Source organism: Coregonus clupeaformis, chromosome 31, assembly GCF_020615455.1.
Source record: "Coregonus clupeaformis isolate EN_2021a chromosome 31, ASM2061545v1, whole genome shotgun sequence".
Taxonomy (NCBI): domain Eukaryota; kingdom Metazoa; phylum Chordata; class Actinopteri; order Salmoniformes; family Salmonidae; genus Coregonus; species Coregonus clupeaformis.
Window position 1 is genome coordinate 6,818,818 of NC_059222.1, and position 13,865 is coordinate 6,832,682.

The 13,865-nt window shown below is 44.6% G+C and overlaps 1 long non-coding RNA gene across 1 annotated transcript in view; it reads right to left on the bottom strand.

Annotated features, from left to right (window-relative positions):
- Positions 1–326: 326 nt before the first annotated feature.
- LOC121547075 overlaps positions 327–13,865 on the bottom strand; it is a 74,300-nt gene continuing 60,761 nt past the window's right edge. The window contains exons 2-5 of the long non-coding RNA XR_005996486.1: positions 3,698–3,761; positions 2,463–2,511; positions 1,837–1,925; positions 327–1,403 (exon numbers count right to left, since the gene is read on the bottom strand). This is a non-coding gene — a long non-coding RNA (uncharacterized LOC121547075). The remainder of the gene's footprint in view (positions 1,404–1,836; positions 1,926–2,462; positions 2,512–3,697; positions 3,762–13,865) is intronic.

Sequence of the window (13,865 nt, forward strand, 5' to 3'; positions counted from 1 at the left end):
GTCACCTTTTGTTGGGCCTCTCCATTCAGAGCTATTGAGCTGGGGTTTTATGAGTGCTATAGAGAGAGGTCATTTTTCTCCCCATGAGTGGTGTGTGAGAAAATCACTCTGTAGCGAGGGGGGGGGGGGGGAATGCTAATCAAACTCCACAATATAGATGTCATTAAACTAAGCTTAACACCCCCCCAGATCAGCCCCCAGTCCCTTCTAAGCCCCCCTTCCCAAGTCTTGATCCCCCCCACACACACACACAATTACACTTCCTCAGCAATAAAGCAGGCTTTGAATATAACCCAGTCCTCAGAAACACTGCATGGGAAGTGTCACAAAGTTGTCGTCAGCAGGCACAAAGGATTTGCTGGCGGTAGGGTTCTGCTTAGGCCCTCTTTTATTTAGACACGACGAGGAATAAACAAGACAAAGGCAATAAGGCTGGGACTGCAAAAACAAATCATGTTCCCCATGCAGAATTATATAATGTGTCCATATGTATATATTGTGTATAATGTGTATATTTGTGTTGTATTGTGCAGGGCACATTTAAAAAGAGACCTACTACTCAATGATGTCTTCCCTGGTCAAATAAAGGTAAAATAATCATTAAAAAAACAACATACAGCTAAACACCATTACATTTAGACATGATATTCAGATTTAGAGTCTAAAATAGTTTCTCATCCTATCTGACATTATGCTGAGTCTACCAGTCTGGTACTGATGCCACGCGCCAGTCCCATGAGATGCCAGTCTCAGTAACTGATCTAACGGACGTCTGGCTAGTCTGTCAGTCCTGGCACCCGCCACCCCGGTGTGTGACGTCCTCTCTGACGTCTCTGACTGTCAACTGAGCATGCCTCAATGCGCCCCAACACCCTCAACACGACTGGGCTCACGTCCTCAGCGTAGAGGGGATAAACTATCAACCAACGCGATGGATGATCGATGGATGTTGCGTCAGCGCCGGAGTGCGGTCCATCTGAGACCCATCACCAGCCAAGTCCGCCCTTCCCTTCCCCACCATAGCCCACCATCCATACCCCAGCCAAGAGGCAGGCCCAGGCATTCTCCAACCCAGTGTACTCTCTCCGCGGTGGGCTGGTGTGGCTGGGTCGGCAGCCATCTGGGCCTTGGCGCTGGTTCTACCCAGAGGCTGGAGGTGGAGAAACATCCAAACAAATACAAACCAGATGGAGCGACGGATGGGATGGATGAGCAGGGAGGAGAGCGTGAGTCACTCTCTTTCTCATTTTCACTCTCTTTCAACCGGTACATTCAGTCTATATGTTCTATCTGTCTCTCTTCAGAACTAAGGGTTGGAGGGGGTTCTCTTCCTTCGCACGCTCTCTATCCCACTCAGCTTTCAGCGCAGGCAGAGGGATGGGGGTCTTGTCCTCACACCATTTCTGCATAAACAAGAGAGCGGGAGGAAGTGAGAAAAGTAAGCAAAGTGACAAAAACACACTGTCTGATGCCATTCGACATTTCAAGTCATAACCATTAATTTGCCATTTCAAGTCATTACCATTTGTGGGTTTGGATGTTCTGCATATGTATTTAACCCAATGGACTATGCATGAAATCACACAGTTATTCTAATGTGACCTCATCACAAATAGAAACGTAATAGTCCCTGAATCATAGTATAGTACTTGATGTACAGTATTTTTGTTTGGGAAGTGTAAGATGGCGTCACAGTAGCTCTCTAAATACTCAGTTACTTCTTTGTGCAAGATATTCTTCCACTATGAAACACATACACACAAACACAAACGTGTGCACACACACACACACACACACACACACACACACGCACACACACACGCACACGCTACTCACTGGTGCCAAACGATGAAATCACGGCTGCCTGCCCTGTTTACTTGACATCGCCATGGCAGCTTGTTTGTCACTGAGGAGGTGGCGGTGACCTGGGGGATGAAAGAAGGGATTAGGGAGGCCGCAGGAGAGGACATACGTGCCTGGAGACCTGTCAGCACTTCTCTCTTTTATCCCGCTCCCTTTCTCTCAATCTCTCTCTCTCTCTCTCTCTTTCTTTGCTTTTCTTTTCTTTGGCTCTGGTGAAAGAAAGAAGAAAAACAGTGAGCTGCCACCACGCTCCCCTGCGCACTCCTCCATCAACTAACTAGGTATCCCCCTTTCCCTTTCCTTTCATAGCCTGTTCATCTGTCTTCCCCTGAGCACTCCTCCTTATACCCATCCCTTGTTTTTAAAATGTCTTCCAAGTTGGAGTGAGAGGAAGTGTGTTATCTTATATGCACATCCACCTGTCCACTAACCTGCTCAAGGCCAGTAACGATCTGTATCACCATATCGCAATAATGGATATTTTCCGTCATCACTCCATCTACGAATCTCCATGATCACCCTTCCATTTCTCTCTCCATCACCATACCCCTTCAAAGTCAAAAATCCATCCTTTTAAATTGAAATTACCCCATACGCACCTCTGGAAATAAACATATGTTGTCACCGTTTGGCACCTGTCTTCACACTCTGAGAGAGAGAAAGAGAGAAAAACTGAGAGAGTGAGAAAGAGAGATTCGGATGAGTGCTGGGTAGATATGTAGGAACACATTAGGCCCACCTGGAGGCCAGATTTCCAGCCCAGTCTTAGAACACAACAGAACAGATATAAAACCTCTATGTCAGTCACAGAGCCAGGACACTTTCATGAGCTAGGCCTGGTTTGTCAATGGAGCAAGGGAGATAGAGAGTAAGAGAGTGAGAGTGACAGAGAGCGAGAGAGAGAGCGAGAGCGAGAGAGAGAGAGAGAGAGAGGAACAGAAAAAGCAGAGAGAGTCAGGTCCTGGCCAGTAAATGTCACAGTGAGGAAGGAGAATCAAAGCCTGTGTAGTCTATAACGTTAAGATCAGAGCACCCAAGACCTGCACCTCGTTTGAAGTGATATCTCTATAACTAATTCCATTCCTTCCACTGTGGAATAACATTAGTGTAAGGGTTGGTGTGAGGTGTGACCCAGGTGCAGTGCAGGATATACAGTAGGCAGTAGGCAGAGATGGTGAAACAAGGATCTTTACTGGTGGTCCTGAAGCCAGAATACAAAATAACAGACTTATCACGATAAAAGAAAGGCGGAGCAAATAAGTCTCCAAAAACCGTCTGACAGCCAAAATATGAAATACTACCTAAGACTGAAACAAATAACGAAACAGGGAGAACACTTCTCAAGTACCTGTACATAGGTCTCCGATCAGACACTGAGTAGTACTGCTGGACATAGAGAAACTAGCTGAGAAAACTGAGCATGGGAACACAGGGAAGTGAGGGCATAAATACACAGGTGAACAGGTAGACACAGGTGACAACAATAGGATACTGATTAGTCCAGACTGTGAGTGAGGAGGTGCCTAAGGTTGTCAGAGGATGAGACCTAGTGGGTCTCTCCGGAACTGCGACCCCCTCCTGTAACACATTAGAGCAATATGTCACCTTCTAAAGGATGTAGGTCGGATTATGTGGTACCTGAGGTATTCTCGATTGATTGTTTTACTTGTTTTAGAAATATGTGAAGTATAAAGTTATGTGTCCATGATCAATGGATTATGTGCCATGAACACAATTGATAAAATACATTGTTAACTACGCCATCATGTGAGTATGAGGATTTCTTGTGTGGCGCAAAGGGTGACATCAGTTTGGCATTCTACTAGGTCCTTACCGGAATTCCCTGTTGTCTTCATTTTCTCCAGTCATTCTGACTCGCCAAGGCATTTGTTGCGCACCTGAAAGATAGAAAAGAGAAAAGATGCTTGATTAGAAATGTCATTCAAATCTCCAGGCATTATCACTTTCATTTCACATGCGTGCATTTTTCTCATAATTAAAAACTATGATGATTTGGTTTGTATCTGTTATTGTACTATAACTGTGGCCTATTGCATGGATGATGACATCATGACTTAGCAATATCCTGAGCGTGAGAAAATGATCATGTACAATTACAAAGTTGTTAAATTGGTTTACCATCGAAAAAGCTGAGTGAAAGTGGAAAGATTCTACCTTTACCCTGTTGTTCCCATTGTGTAATCTCCCCATCCCAAAACAAAACAGAATCTTCCAACTGCTTTTCAGCAGTGCTAAGCAGTTGCCCTGACAACTAATACAGCGTTTCCAAGAAAGCGAGAGAGCGAGAGAGCACTTAACTTGAAGAACCCCCAGCAAAGCTATTCAGTGCAGGAGTTACCCTTGTTGAGAAAGATGGGAATGTGAAACATCACAGGGGTAAAACAGGGACAAACAGAGAGTTATTTATCATGCTGTTAAAATGTTAAAATACAACTCTACATACTCTCCAGTAATACTGGTCTGCAGAGTCACAAAATAACAGACTGAATCAAGGCAGAGATTTCACCCTTGACACCGACCCCTTTGGATCACTGGTCAAGTTACAGAAAATCTCAGCAGCAAACCTTATGCCTGCCTCTTCATAAATGTAATTAGTTGTATCGCCTTCTGACTCTAACAATCCATTGACTCCATGGTTCTGTATTCATTTCTATAGTTCAATCTGGCATGCTGACTCATTCTCATCAGCAGGTAAGCGTACCACGAAAACAGTGAGGCAGTGTCAGTCTGAATCTGACCAGACCCACAGCTCCCCATTCAATGTGTGTAATGAGTGTCCTGTACAGCACTGTATACACTGAAGATAATTGCTCCCTCAGAACACGCTGGCTACGTCCCCAATGGCACCCAATTAGCCCTGGTCAAACGTAGTGCACTATATAGATGATACATGATAGGGTTCCATTTGGGATACACCCACTGTCTGTCATGCTAATCACTCACCAGGCTCGCAGTAGCTACTCGCAGTAGCCTCGAGGAGAGAGCGTCTCAGACCACACCCCCACCACCCCGCCCCATCCAACCCCCAATCACAACAAACAAACTAAAAACAGGGTTGCAACACAGCATGTTTTGTGCTCTCGTTCTTGGGGAGGGATGTTCATTTAGCTCTCATGGGTCGAGATAAAGAAAACATCTGGTGTAATCAACTATTAGATAACTATCCCTGTAACATCCTACCCCTGAGATGCGAAGCTAGGGTCAGAATGATTTAACAGAGAGAGTCAAGGAGCAGTATGCCTAAAGCCTAATCAATATCCTCAAGGATAGGCAAGGTCCAATACTTAAACGCAATCACACCCATATTCATGTAAACCAGGCCTTGGTCACTAAGCCTTCCAGCGGCATTACTCCACTAACCCACCCCACTGGGCCTAACCCACTGGCCCTAACCCCACTGGCCCTAACCCCATTGGCCCTAACCCTAACCAAGCCCAGCTCCAACCATGGCTTGGTCCATATTCCACTTCCTGTGTTAAAGCAGTCATGTGAGAAGTTTACGCTGGTCCACACAGCTTCCTGGTAAATCAGATTACTGCTCTGCTATTGGCTCTGCTCCTGTGTTCATGTTCACTGGGTTAGACTAGGCAGTTTTGGGCTAGACTGGGCAGTACTACTAAAGTATACTGTAACAAGGCCTAATCATATTTGTCCAGGGCAGCCCTGTCTCGCCACAGACTCAGGTCTACGCTACAGTGCAGTCGTCATACACTCAGATTACTGTAACTATGTCAATGAGCCAAGCACCCTATCCAAACCACACCACTTCTTAGTTTTGCTCACATGAAACATTGCCCCCCTTTTGTTGTCCACTGCATTCAATATCAAAATATTACCTCAGGTTTGATACATTTGCCAATTGATGTGTTTGACCAACAACCCCCCTTCCCCTGCTGATATGAAACTAAGGCCAGACTGAAACTAAAACAGAGTGTACAACTGGATCAGAAAATGGGCCGCTAGTGTGGCACTACTTCAACCTGAAAATGAGAGTCTGAGTGAGTATAGAAATGTGTTTGCTTGGTGCAGATCAGACCATTCTCTCACTCTCTCTTTTTCTCTTTCGCTCTCTCTCTATGTTACGGTATGAACCTACACTGAGTGTACAAAACTTTAAGAACACCTTCTCTTTCCATGACATAGACTGACTAGGTGAATCCAGGTGAAAGCGATGATCCCTTCTTGATGTCACCTGTTAAATCCACTTAAATCAGTGCAGATGAAGGGGAGACAGGTTAAAGAAGGATTTTTAAGCCATGAGACAGTTGAGACATGGATTGTGTATGTGTGCCATTCAGATGGTGAATGGGCAAAACAAAAGATTTAAGTGTCTTTGAACAGGGTATGGTAGTAGGTGCCAGGTGCACCGGTTTGAGTGTGTCAAGAACTGCAAAGCTGCAGGGTTTTTCACACTCAACAGTTTCCAGTGTGTATCAAGAATGGTCCACCACTCACTCGCTCTCTCACTCTCTCACTCTCTCTCTCTCTTCATTGTTACAGTATAAACCTCTATAGCAGTTTGCTGCTAGGCTCTGAGCAGGGCCTTGTCAGGGCTCTCTCCACTGCTCCTGCTGCCAACGTACTCGCCGACTGTACGACTCTCAGCCCAGTCCCAGTACACTGCTCCAGCCCACTCCTCCAGTACTACAGGCCTCCAGTACACTGCTCCAACAGCAGCAGTCATGGAGATTTGTTCAGCCCAGCTCTGCTCAGCTCACTTAGCCAACAGCAGATTGGCCTGGCACAGGGTCCACAGCGCCCAGTGTAACACACCACAGAGAACACAGTACACAGCAGCACACACTTCACACTTAGAACAGTTTCACAGACCTAGATTAAGCTGAATACTGTACTAAAAACCATGTTCAATAGATTATTATTATTATTCCCTCTCTCTCTCTCAACTCTTCTTCATCTTCCTCCTCTTTCCTTTCTCTCTCTAATCCTGTTCTGCTCTACTTGCATTCCACAAAATGTTCATTCCTTAAAATCAAGAGGATGAGTTATGGAGTTCAGATTAAATGTTAAACTAAACATTCCCAACCTCGCCCCAGCTTAGTCACACACCTATCTGTGTGTGTTTGAACAAGTGGACATCATGTTTACCCCAAAATTGATCTATTTCCCATAGACAAACATGCAAACACACACATACCATTGGGCCCCTCACCTACCAGTTAAAAGAAATACAAATCTGTAGTCTCTTATGAAATACTGCATGGCAACAGGTTAGGTAATAATGACAGACCTTAACAACTCTGCTACAGCACTCTAACTCCTGCAAACAGTTATTACCCATTTAGCTAATGGGCCCACATAATTACACGATCAGCCTGTGCCAGTGCTTTCACGCCTTTGATTGGCGGTTGGTAAGGGCTCTGCTCATTAGGGATAAGAACCTTGGTGTTTGTACTAATGCCAACTAAAGGAAGAGAGATCTTGGTGTGCCAATGCACAGGAACACTATTCCAACCGCCCTGTGTTCTTATGAAGAAATATATAGAACATGGTTTAGGCCTTTAACAATGCTTTTCTATCTTAGACATTGGCTTTTGAGGGTTACATTTATGATGTAGTTCAGGGAATTGATGAGGTGTTTCTATGCCATTTTTCCTTACTGTACGTATGTCATTTCCCCTGAGTCCATTCAGAAACCCATACATTCACATTACCAGCAGAGATGACACACAGACAGTCCATTGGGAATCACACTCTCTATCCTCCCCTCCTCTGTATATACAGTGCATTGGGAAAGTATTCAGACCCCTTGACTTTTTCCACATTTTGTTAAGTTACAGCCTTATTCTAAAATGGATTAAATCGTTTTCCCCCCTCACCAATCTACACACAATGCCCCATAATGACAAAGCAGAAAGAGTTTTTTTGACATTTTTGCAAAAAACTGAAATATTACATTTACATAAGTATTCAGACCCTTTACTCGGTACTTTGTTGAATCACCTTTGGCAGCAATTACAGGCTCAAGTCTTCTTGGGTATGACGCTAAAATTGATTAAATTATTTTTTTCCCTCTACACACAATACCCCATAATGACAGAGTGAAAACCTGTTTTTAGAATTGTTTGCACATTTATAAAAAATAAAAAACAGAAATACCTTATTTACATAAGTATTCAGACCCTTTGCTATGAGACTCGAAATTGAGCTCATGTGCATCATGTTTCCATTGATCATCATTGAGATGTTTCTACAACTTGATTGGAGTCCACCTGTGGTAAATTCAATTGATTGGACATGATTTGGAAAGGCACACATCAGTCTATATAAGGTCCCACAGTTGACAGTGCATGTCAGAGGAAAAACCAAGGAATCGAAGGAAATGTCCGTAGAGCTCCGAGAGGATCGTGTCGAGGCACAGATCTGGGGAAGGGTACCAAAAAATGTCTGCAGCATTGAAGGTCCCCAAGAACACAGTGGCCTCCATCGTTCTTAAATGGAAGAAGTTTGGAACTACCAAGACTCTTTCTAGAGCTGGCCGCCTGGTCAAACTGAGCAATCGGTGGAGAAGGGCCTTGTTCAGGGAGGTGACCAAGAACCCGATGGTCACTCTGACAGAGCTCCAGAGTTCCTCTGTGGAGATGGGAGAACCATCCAGAAGGACAACCATCTCTGCAGCACCACCAATCAGGCCTTTATGGTAGAGTGGCCAGACAGAAGCCACTCCTCAGTAAAAGGCACATGACAGCCCACTTGGAGTTTGCCAAAAGGCACCTAAAGGACTCTCAGACCATGAGAAACAATATTCTCTGGTCTGATGAAACCAAGATTGAACTCTTTGGCCTGAATGCCAAGCGTCACGTCTGGAGGAAACCTGGCAGCATCCCTACGGGGAAGCATGGGGGGGGGCAGCATCATGCTGTCGGGATGTTTTTCAGCGGCAGGGACTGGGAGACTAGTCAGGAGCGAGGGAAAGATGAACGGAGCAAAGTACAGATGAAAACCTGCTCCAGAGTGCTCAGGACCTCAGACTGGGGTGAAGGTTCACCTTCCAACAGGACAACGACCCTAAGCACACAGACAAAACAACACAGGAGTGGCTTCGGGACAAGTCTCTGAATGTCCTTGAGTGGCCCAGCCAGAGCCCGGACTTGAACCCGATCGTACATCTCTGGAGAGACCTGAAAATAGCTGTGCAGCGACACTCCCCATTCAACCTGACAGAGCTTGAGAGGATCTGCAGAGAAGAATGGGCGAAACTCCCCAAATACAGGGGTGCCAAGCTCATACCCAAGAAGACTCGAGGATGTAATCGCTGCCAAAGGTGCTTCAACAAAGTACTGAGTAAAGGGTCTGAATACTTATGTAAATGTGATATTTCCTTCTTTTTTTTTAAATGTACATTTCCAAACATTTCTAAAAACCTGTTTTTGCTTTGTCATTATGGGATATTGTGTGTAGATTGATGAGAAAAAAAATACTTTAATCAATTTTAAAATAAGGCTGTAACGTAACAAAATGTGGAAAAAGTCAAGGGGTCTGAATACTTTCCAAATGCACTGTATATCAGTGTAGGTATAGTAGTTTTACATTGGATCCACATACAGAGGAGTGCTAGGAGGGAGAGGTCTGCACTAGACTGATTTCTTCATCCTGCTCCCGCTGCTTCTTGACTGACTCCCAACTGCTCCCGTAAGAACTGTCCCGCAATGTTATTTTAGGCATATGTGACTGCCCCGGTCCCAGCAATTATGCCACTCTAGTCAAGATCAAAAAGCTCAAAAATAGCCTAAGAAATAGGGTAAAATACCAGAGATTCTCACGTGGCCCATTATATTAGGCTTTCGGTATAATTAGGATATCAGCCAATAGGGTAGACGTAGTTTGAAAGAGAGTACAGTTGGGGTGAATTATAGGATAGTGGACACTTACTTGACTTGAGCTACTTTTTGCATAACTTTTAGAAGTGGAGTGATTTGCAAGCAGAAAAAATGTGTCATCAATATTTATTTCCAGTCAATGTCGGAGTCTATATAGCCTATCATATTTAGGAAGTTAAAGACAACTGCGCCGTGCTTCTCCGCCCCTATAGCCTATTCTACAGGCTATTTAAATGAGGCAACACGTCTAGGCACATATAGGAGCACTTAATCTTGCATAACTTTGATAGGAGTGGGACAATTTGCAGGCTGACACAAATAAATGTGTTATCAATATTTATTCCCAGTTAATGTCGGAGCCTAAACTATAGCCTATCATATTTAGGAAGTTAATTTCCATGTAAAGGCAACTGCGCCCATCCATATAGCAACTACATCCATGCAACTGCGCCCATGCATATAGCAACTGCGCCCATGCATATAGCAACTTCACCCATGCAACTGCGCCCATGCATATAGCAACTGGGCCCATCCATATAGCAACTGCGCCCATGCATATAGCAACTGCACCCATGTATATAGCAACTGCACCCATGCATATATCAACTGCGCCCATGCATATAGCCGACAGGATATTTAATTGAGACCACGCATAGGCGCATTTGATCTTGCACGCCCAACACAAGAGAGGAGAGGTAGGCTAGTGAACTTGAAGCAGAGTTATCCTATGAGAGTTTGTGAATAGTGTGACTAAGAGGTGCTTTTCATACAGTAGATAACACATCAAAAACTGAAAGACAATCTGCGGGACCATGAAATATTTTCATCCCAAAGTTGTCTGTCTGACCGCCCGGTCCCACCAGCAGCATGAGAAATGCTGACCGCGCTGCAATGCTCTCTGTCAGGGCTGCAGGTCCGGCTGGATGCCCAAGGGAATGCAGCTCTCTACTAGGCGGGACCAGTCTCCCAGAGAGGCTTCGCAATTAGTCATTATTCCACACAGCTGGAGACGTCCTTCTCTAGGGAATGATCTTTCTTGGAAGGAGCCTCACAAGCCTACCACCACATGCTTTTTCCAAGGGCTGTTCTCCCAACACACACACACACACACACACACACACACACACACACACACACACACACACACACACACACACACACTCACACACATTTGAGTACATAATGTATACATACATACACAAACAAATGGGCACACACACATGTACACATACACATACATATACACTCATGCAAAGGCACACACAAACACACACATAAACACACATACAAAGGCACACATGGAAGCATGCATGCCCACGTGCACACACACAAATGCAAACACAAGAAGAAGCACACATGCTGATGCACACATACTGTAAACACAAAAAATGAACATATACCTATTTAGCAAACAGAAACACATTATACAGATTGGCAAATGCACAGAATCACAAATTGCACGCCCACACATCCACAAGTCTGCTATCAACACTCATTTAACGTTATTAAAACCAATTATGATGTTACTAAGTGTGTAAAATCAAACCCAATAAGCCATGACTACATTTCCTGCCCAGGCCTCTGATTCTCAATTACACAGCTCTGGTACCACCATGTTTAGAGATTAAAACATTTAATTAGAACCAGATACATTTGATTAAATGTATTTAAAAAGTTTCTTTTTTATCAGCTCGGATCCCACATTGAACTGAGAATGACACAAAACAATAAGGTAAATGAAAGAAAACAGAGTTCTGTGGTGAGGTTTGATAGACCACAAGGATAAAGATGACGTCAAGGGACAAGGGGACAACAACACAACAACATCTAGTGATCCTATGAACTTCGAAGGCAAGCACTCATTCTCAGACAGAGTCAAAGACATGTATATTGCCCAAGTCCCCAGTGAAGGATGCACACACAGTGTCTGGTTTGGAGATTCCACTCATTTTCTACTCATTTCAGAAAATCCTTTGGGGAAATTCAATGTCCAATTCCACTGAAATGACCTCAACTCTGTACTGTGTCTGTAATGTTGTGGTCTCTTATTAAACGGTCAAGAAATTCTGGAATGCATGTTGCCAATGGGGAGGTACAGGGCTCATTGTTTCTAACCCCCCTCCCACACACACACACACACATACACACATACCTTCAAACACTCTCTCCACAGAGACACTCTGAGGCACAGGCTTTAACCCATGTGCCTGTCCGTCCAAATCCCAAACCCTCAATTCCTACCTCCAACCCCAATCCATGGGCCTGCACAGAGAAGAAAGATGAGTAGAACGCGAGAGAGAGAGAGAGAGAGAGAGAGAGAGAGAGAGAGAGAGAGAGAAAGAAAGAGAGAAAGAGAGAGAGAGAGAGAGAGAGAGAGAGAGAGAGAGAGAGAGAGAGAGAGAGAGAGAGAGAGAGGGAGAATGCATGGGATGGAACTGGAGCCGGACAAAGCCTACTCTTGGTATGGATGTTAATAAGTGCATGGATCAAATTCCAGCCGCCAGATTTCTTGGAGAGACAAGAGCAGTGTTTCGCCAGGATTGTGTCAATAATTCAAACCAGCCCACAATCCACCTCCAACCTCCAAACCCACTCCTTGTTTATTACCAGAGGCTGTGTCCTAACCACACATACACACACACACACACACACACACAAACACACGAACACACACACACACACACACTGAGTACACCAAACATTAGGAACACCTTCCTAATATTTCCTGTATACACTATATATACACAAGTATGTGGACACCCCTTTAAATTAGTGGATTCGGCTATTTCAGCCATACCTGTTGCTGACAGGTGTATAAAATTGAGCACACAGCCATGCAATCTCTATAGACAAACATTGGCAGTAGAATGGCCTTACTGAAGAGCTCAGTGACTTTCAATGTAGCACCGTCATAGGATGCCACCTTTCCAACAAGTCAGTTCGTCAAATTTCTGCCCTGCTAGAGCTGCCCCGGTCAACCGTAAGTGCTGTTATTGTGAAGTGGAAACGTCTAGGAGCAACAACGGCTCAGCCGCAAAGTGGTAGGCCATACAAGCTCACAGAACAGGACCAAGGTTGCAACACTCACTACCGAGTTCCAAACTGCCTCTGGAAGCAATGTCAGCACAAGAAATGAACGTCGGGAGCTTCATGAAATGGGTTTCCATGGCCGAGTAGCCTCCCACAAGCATAAGATCACCATCCGCAATGCCAAGCACCGGCTGGAGTGGTGTAAAGCTCGCCACCATTGGACTCTGGAGCAGTGTAAATGCATTCTCTGGAGTGATGAATCACGCTTCACTATCTGGCAGTCCGACGGACAAATCTAGGTTTGGCGGATGCCAGGAGAATGCTACAGTGGCTTGCGAAAGTATTCACCCCCCTTGCCATTTTTCATTTTGTTGCCTTAAAACCTGGAATTAAAATGGATTTTTGGGGGGGTTTGTATCATTTGATTTACAGAACATGCCTACCACTTTGAAGATGCAAAATATTTTTTTGCTGTGAAACAAACAAGAGATAAGACAAAGAAACTGAAAACTTGAGCGTGCATAACTATTCATCCCCCCAAAGTCAATACTTTGTAGAGCCACCTTTTGCAGCAATTACAGCTGCAAGTCTCTTGGGGTATGTCTCTATAAGCTTGGCACATCTAGCCACTGGGATTGTTGCCCATTCTTCAAGGCAAAACTGCTCCAGCTCCTTCAAGTTGGATGGGTTCCGATGGTGTACAGCAATCTTTAAGTCATACCACAGATTCTCAATTGGATTGAGGTCTGAGTTTGACTAGGCCATTCCAAGACATTTAAATGTTTCCCCTTAAACCACTCGAGTGTTGCTTTAGCAGTATGCTTATGGTCATTGTCCTGCTGGAAGGTGATCCTCTGTCCCAGTCTCAAATCTCTGGAAGACTGAAACAGGTTTCCCTCATGTCACGGTCATTGAGAGACAGGTCAGACCAAGATGCAGCGTGGTATGCGTACATGTTTATTAGAACGAATAAACACTCTACAAAAACAACAAAAGCAACGTCACCGTGAAGGTCCTATGGGCTATAACACCACAAGCCTAACAGGAACACAAGATCCCACAACTAAGGTAGGCAACCAGGCTACCTAAGTATGATCCCCAATCAGAGACAAC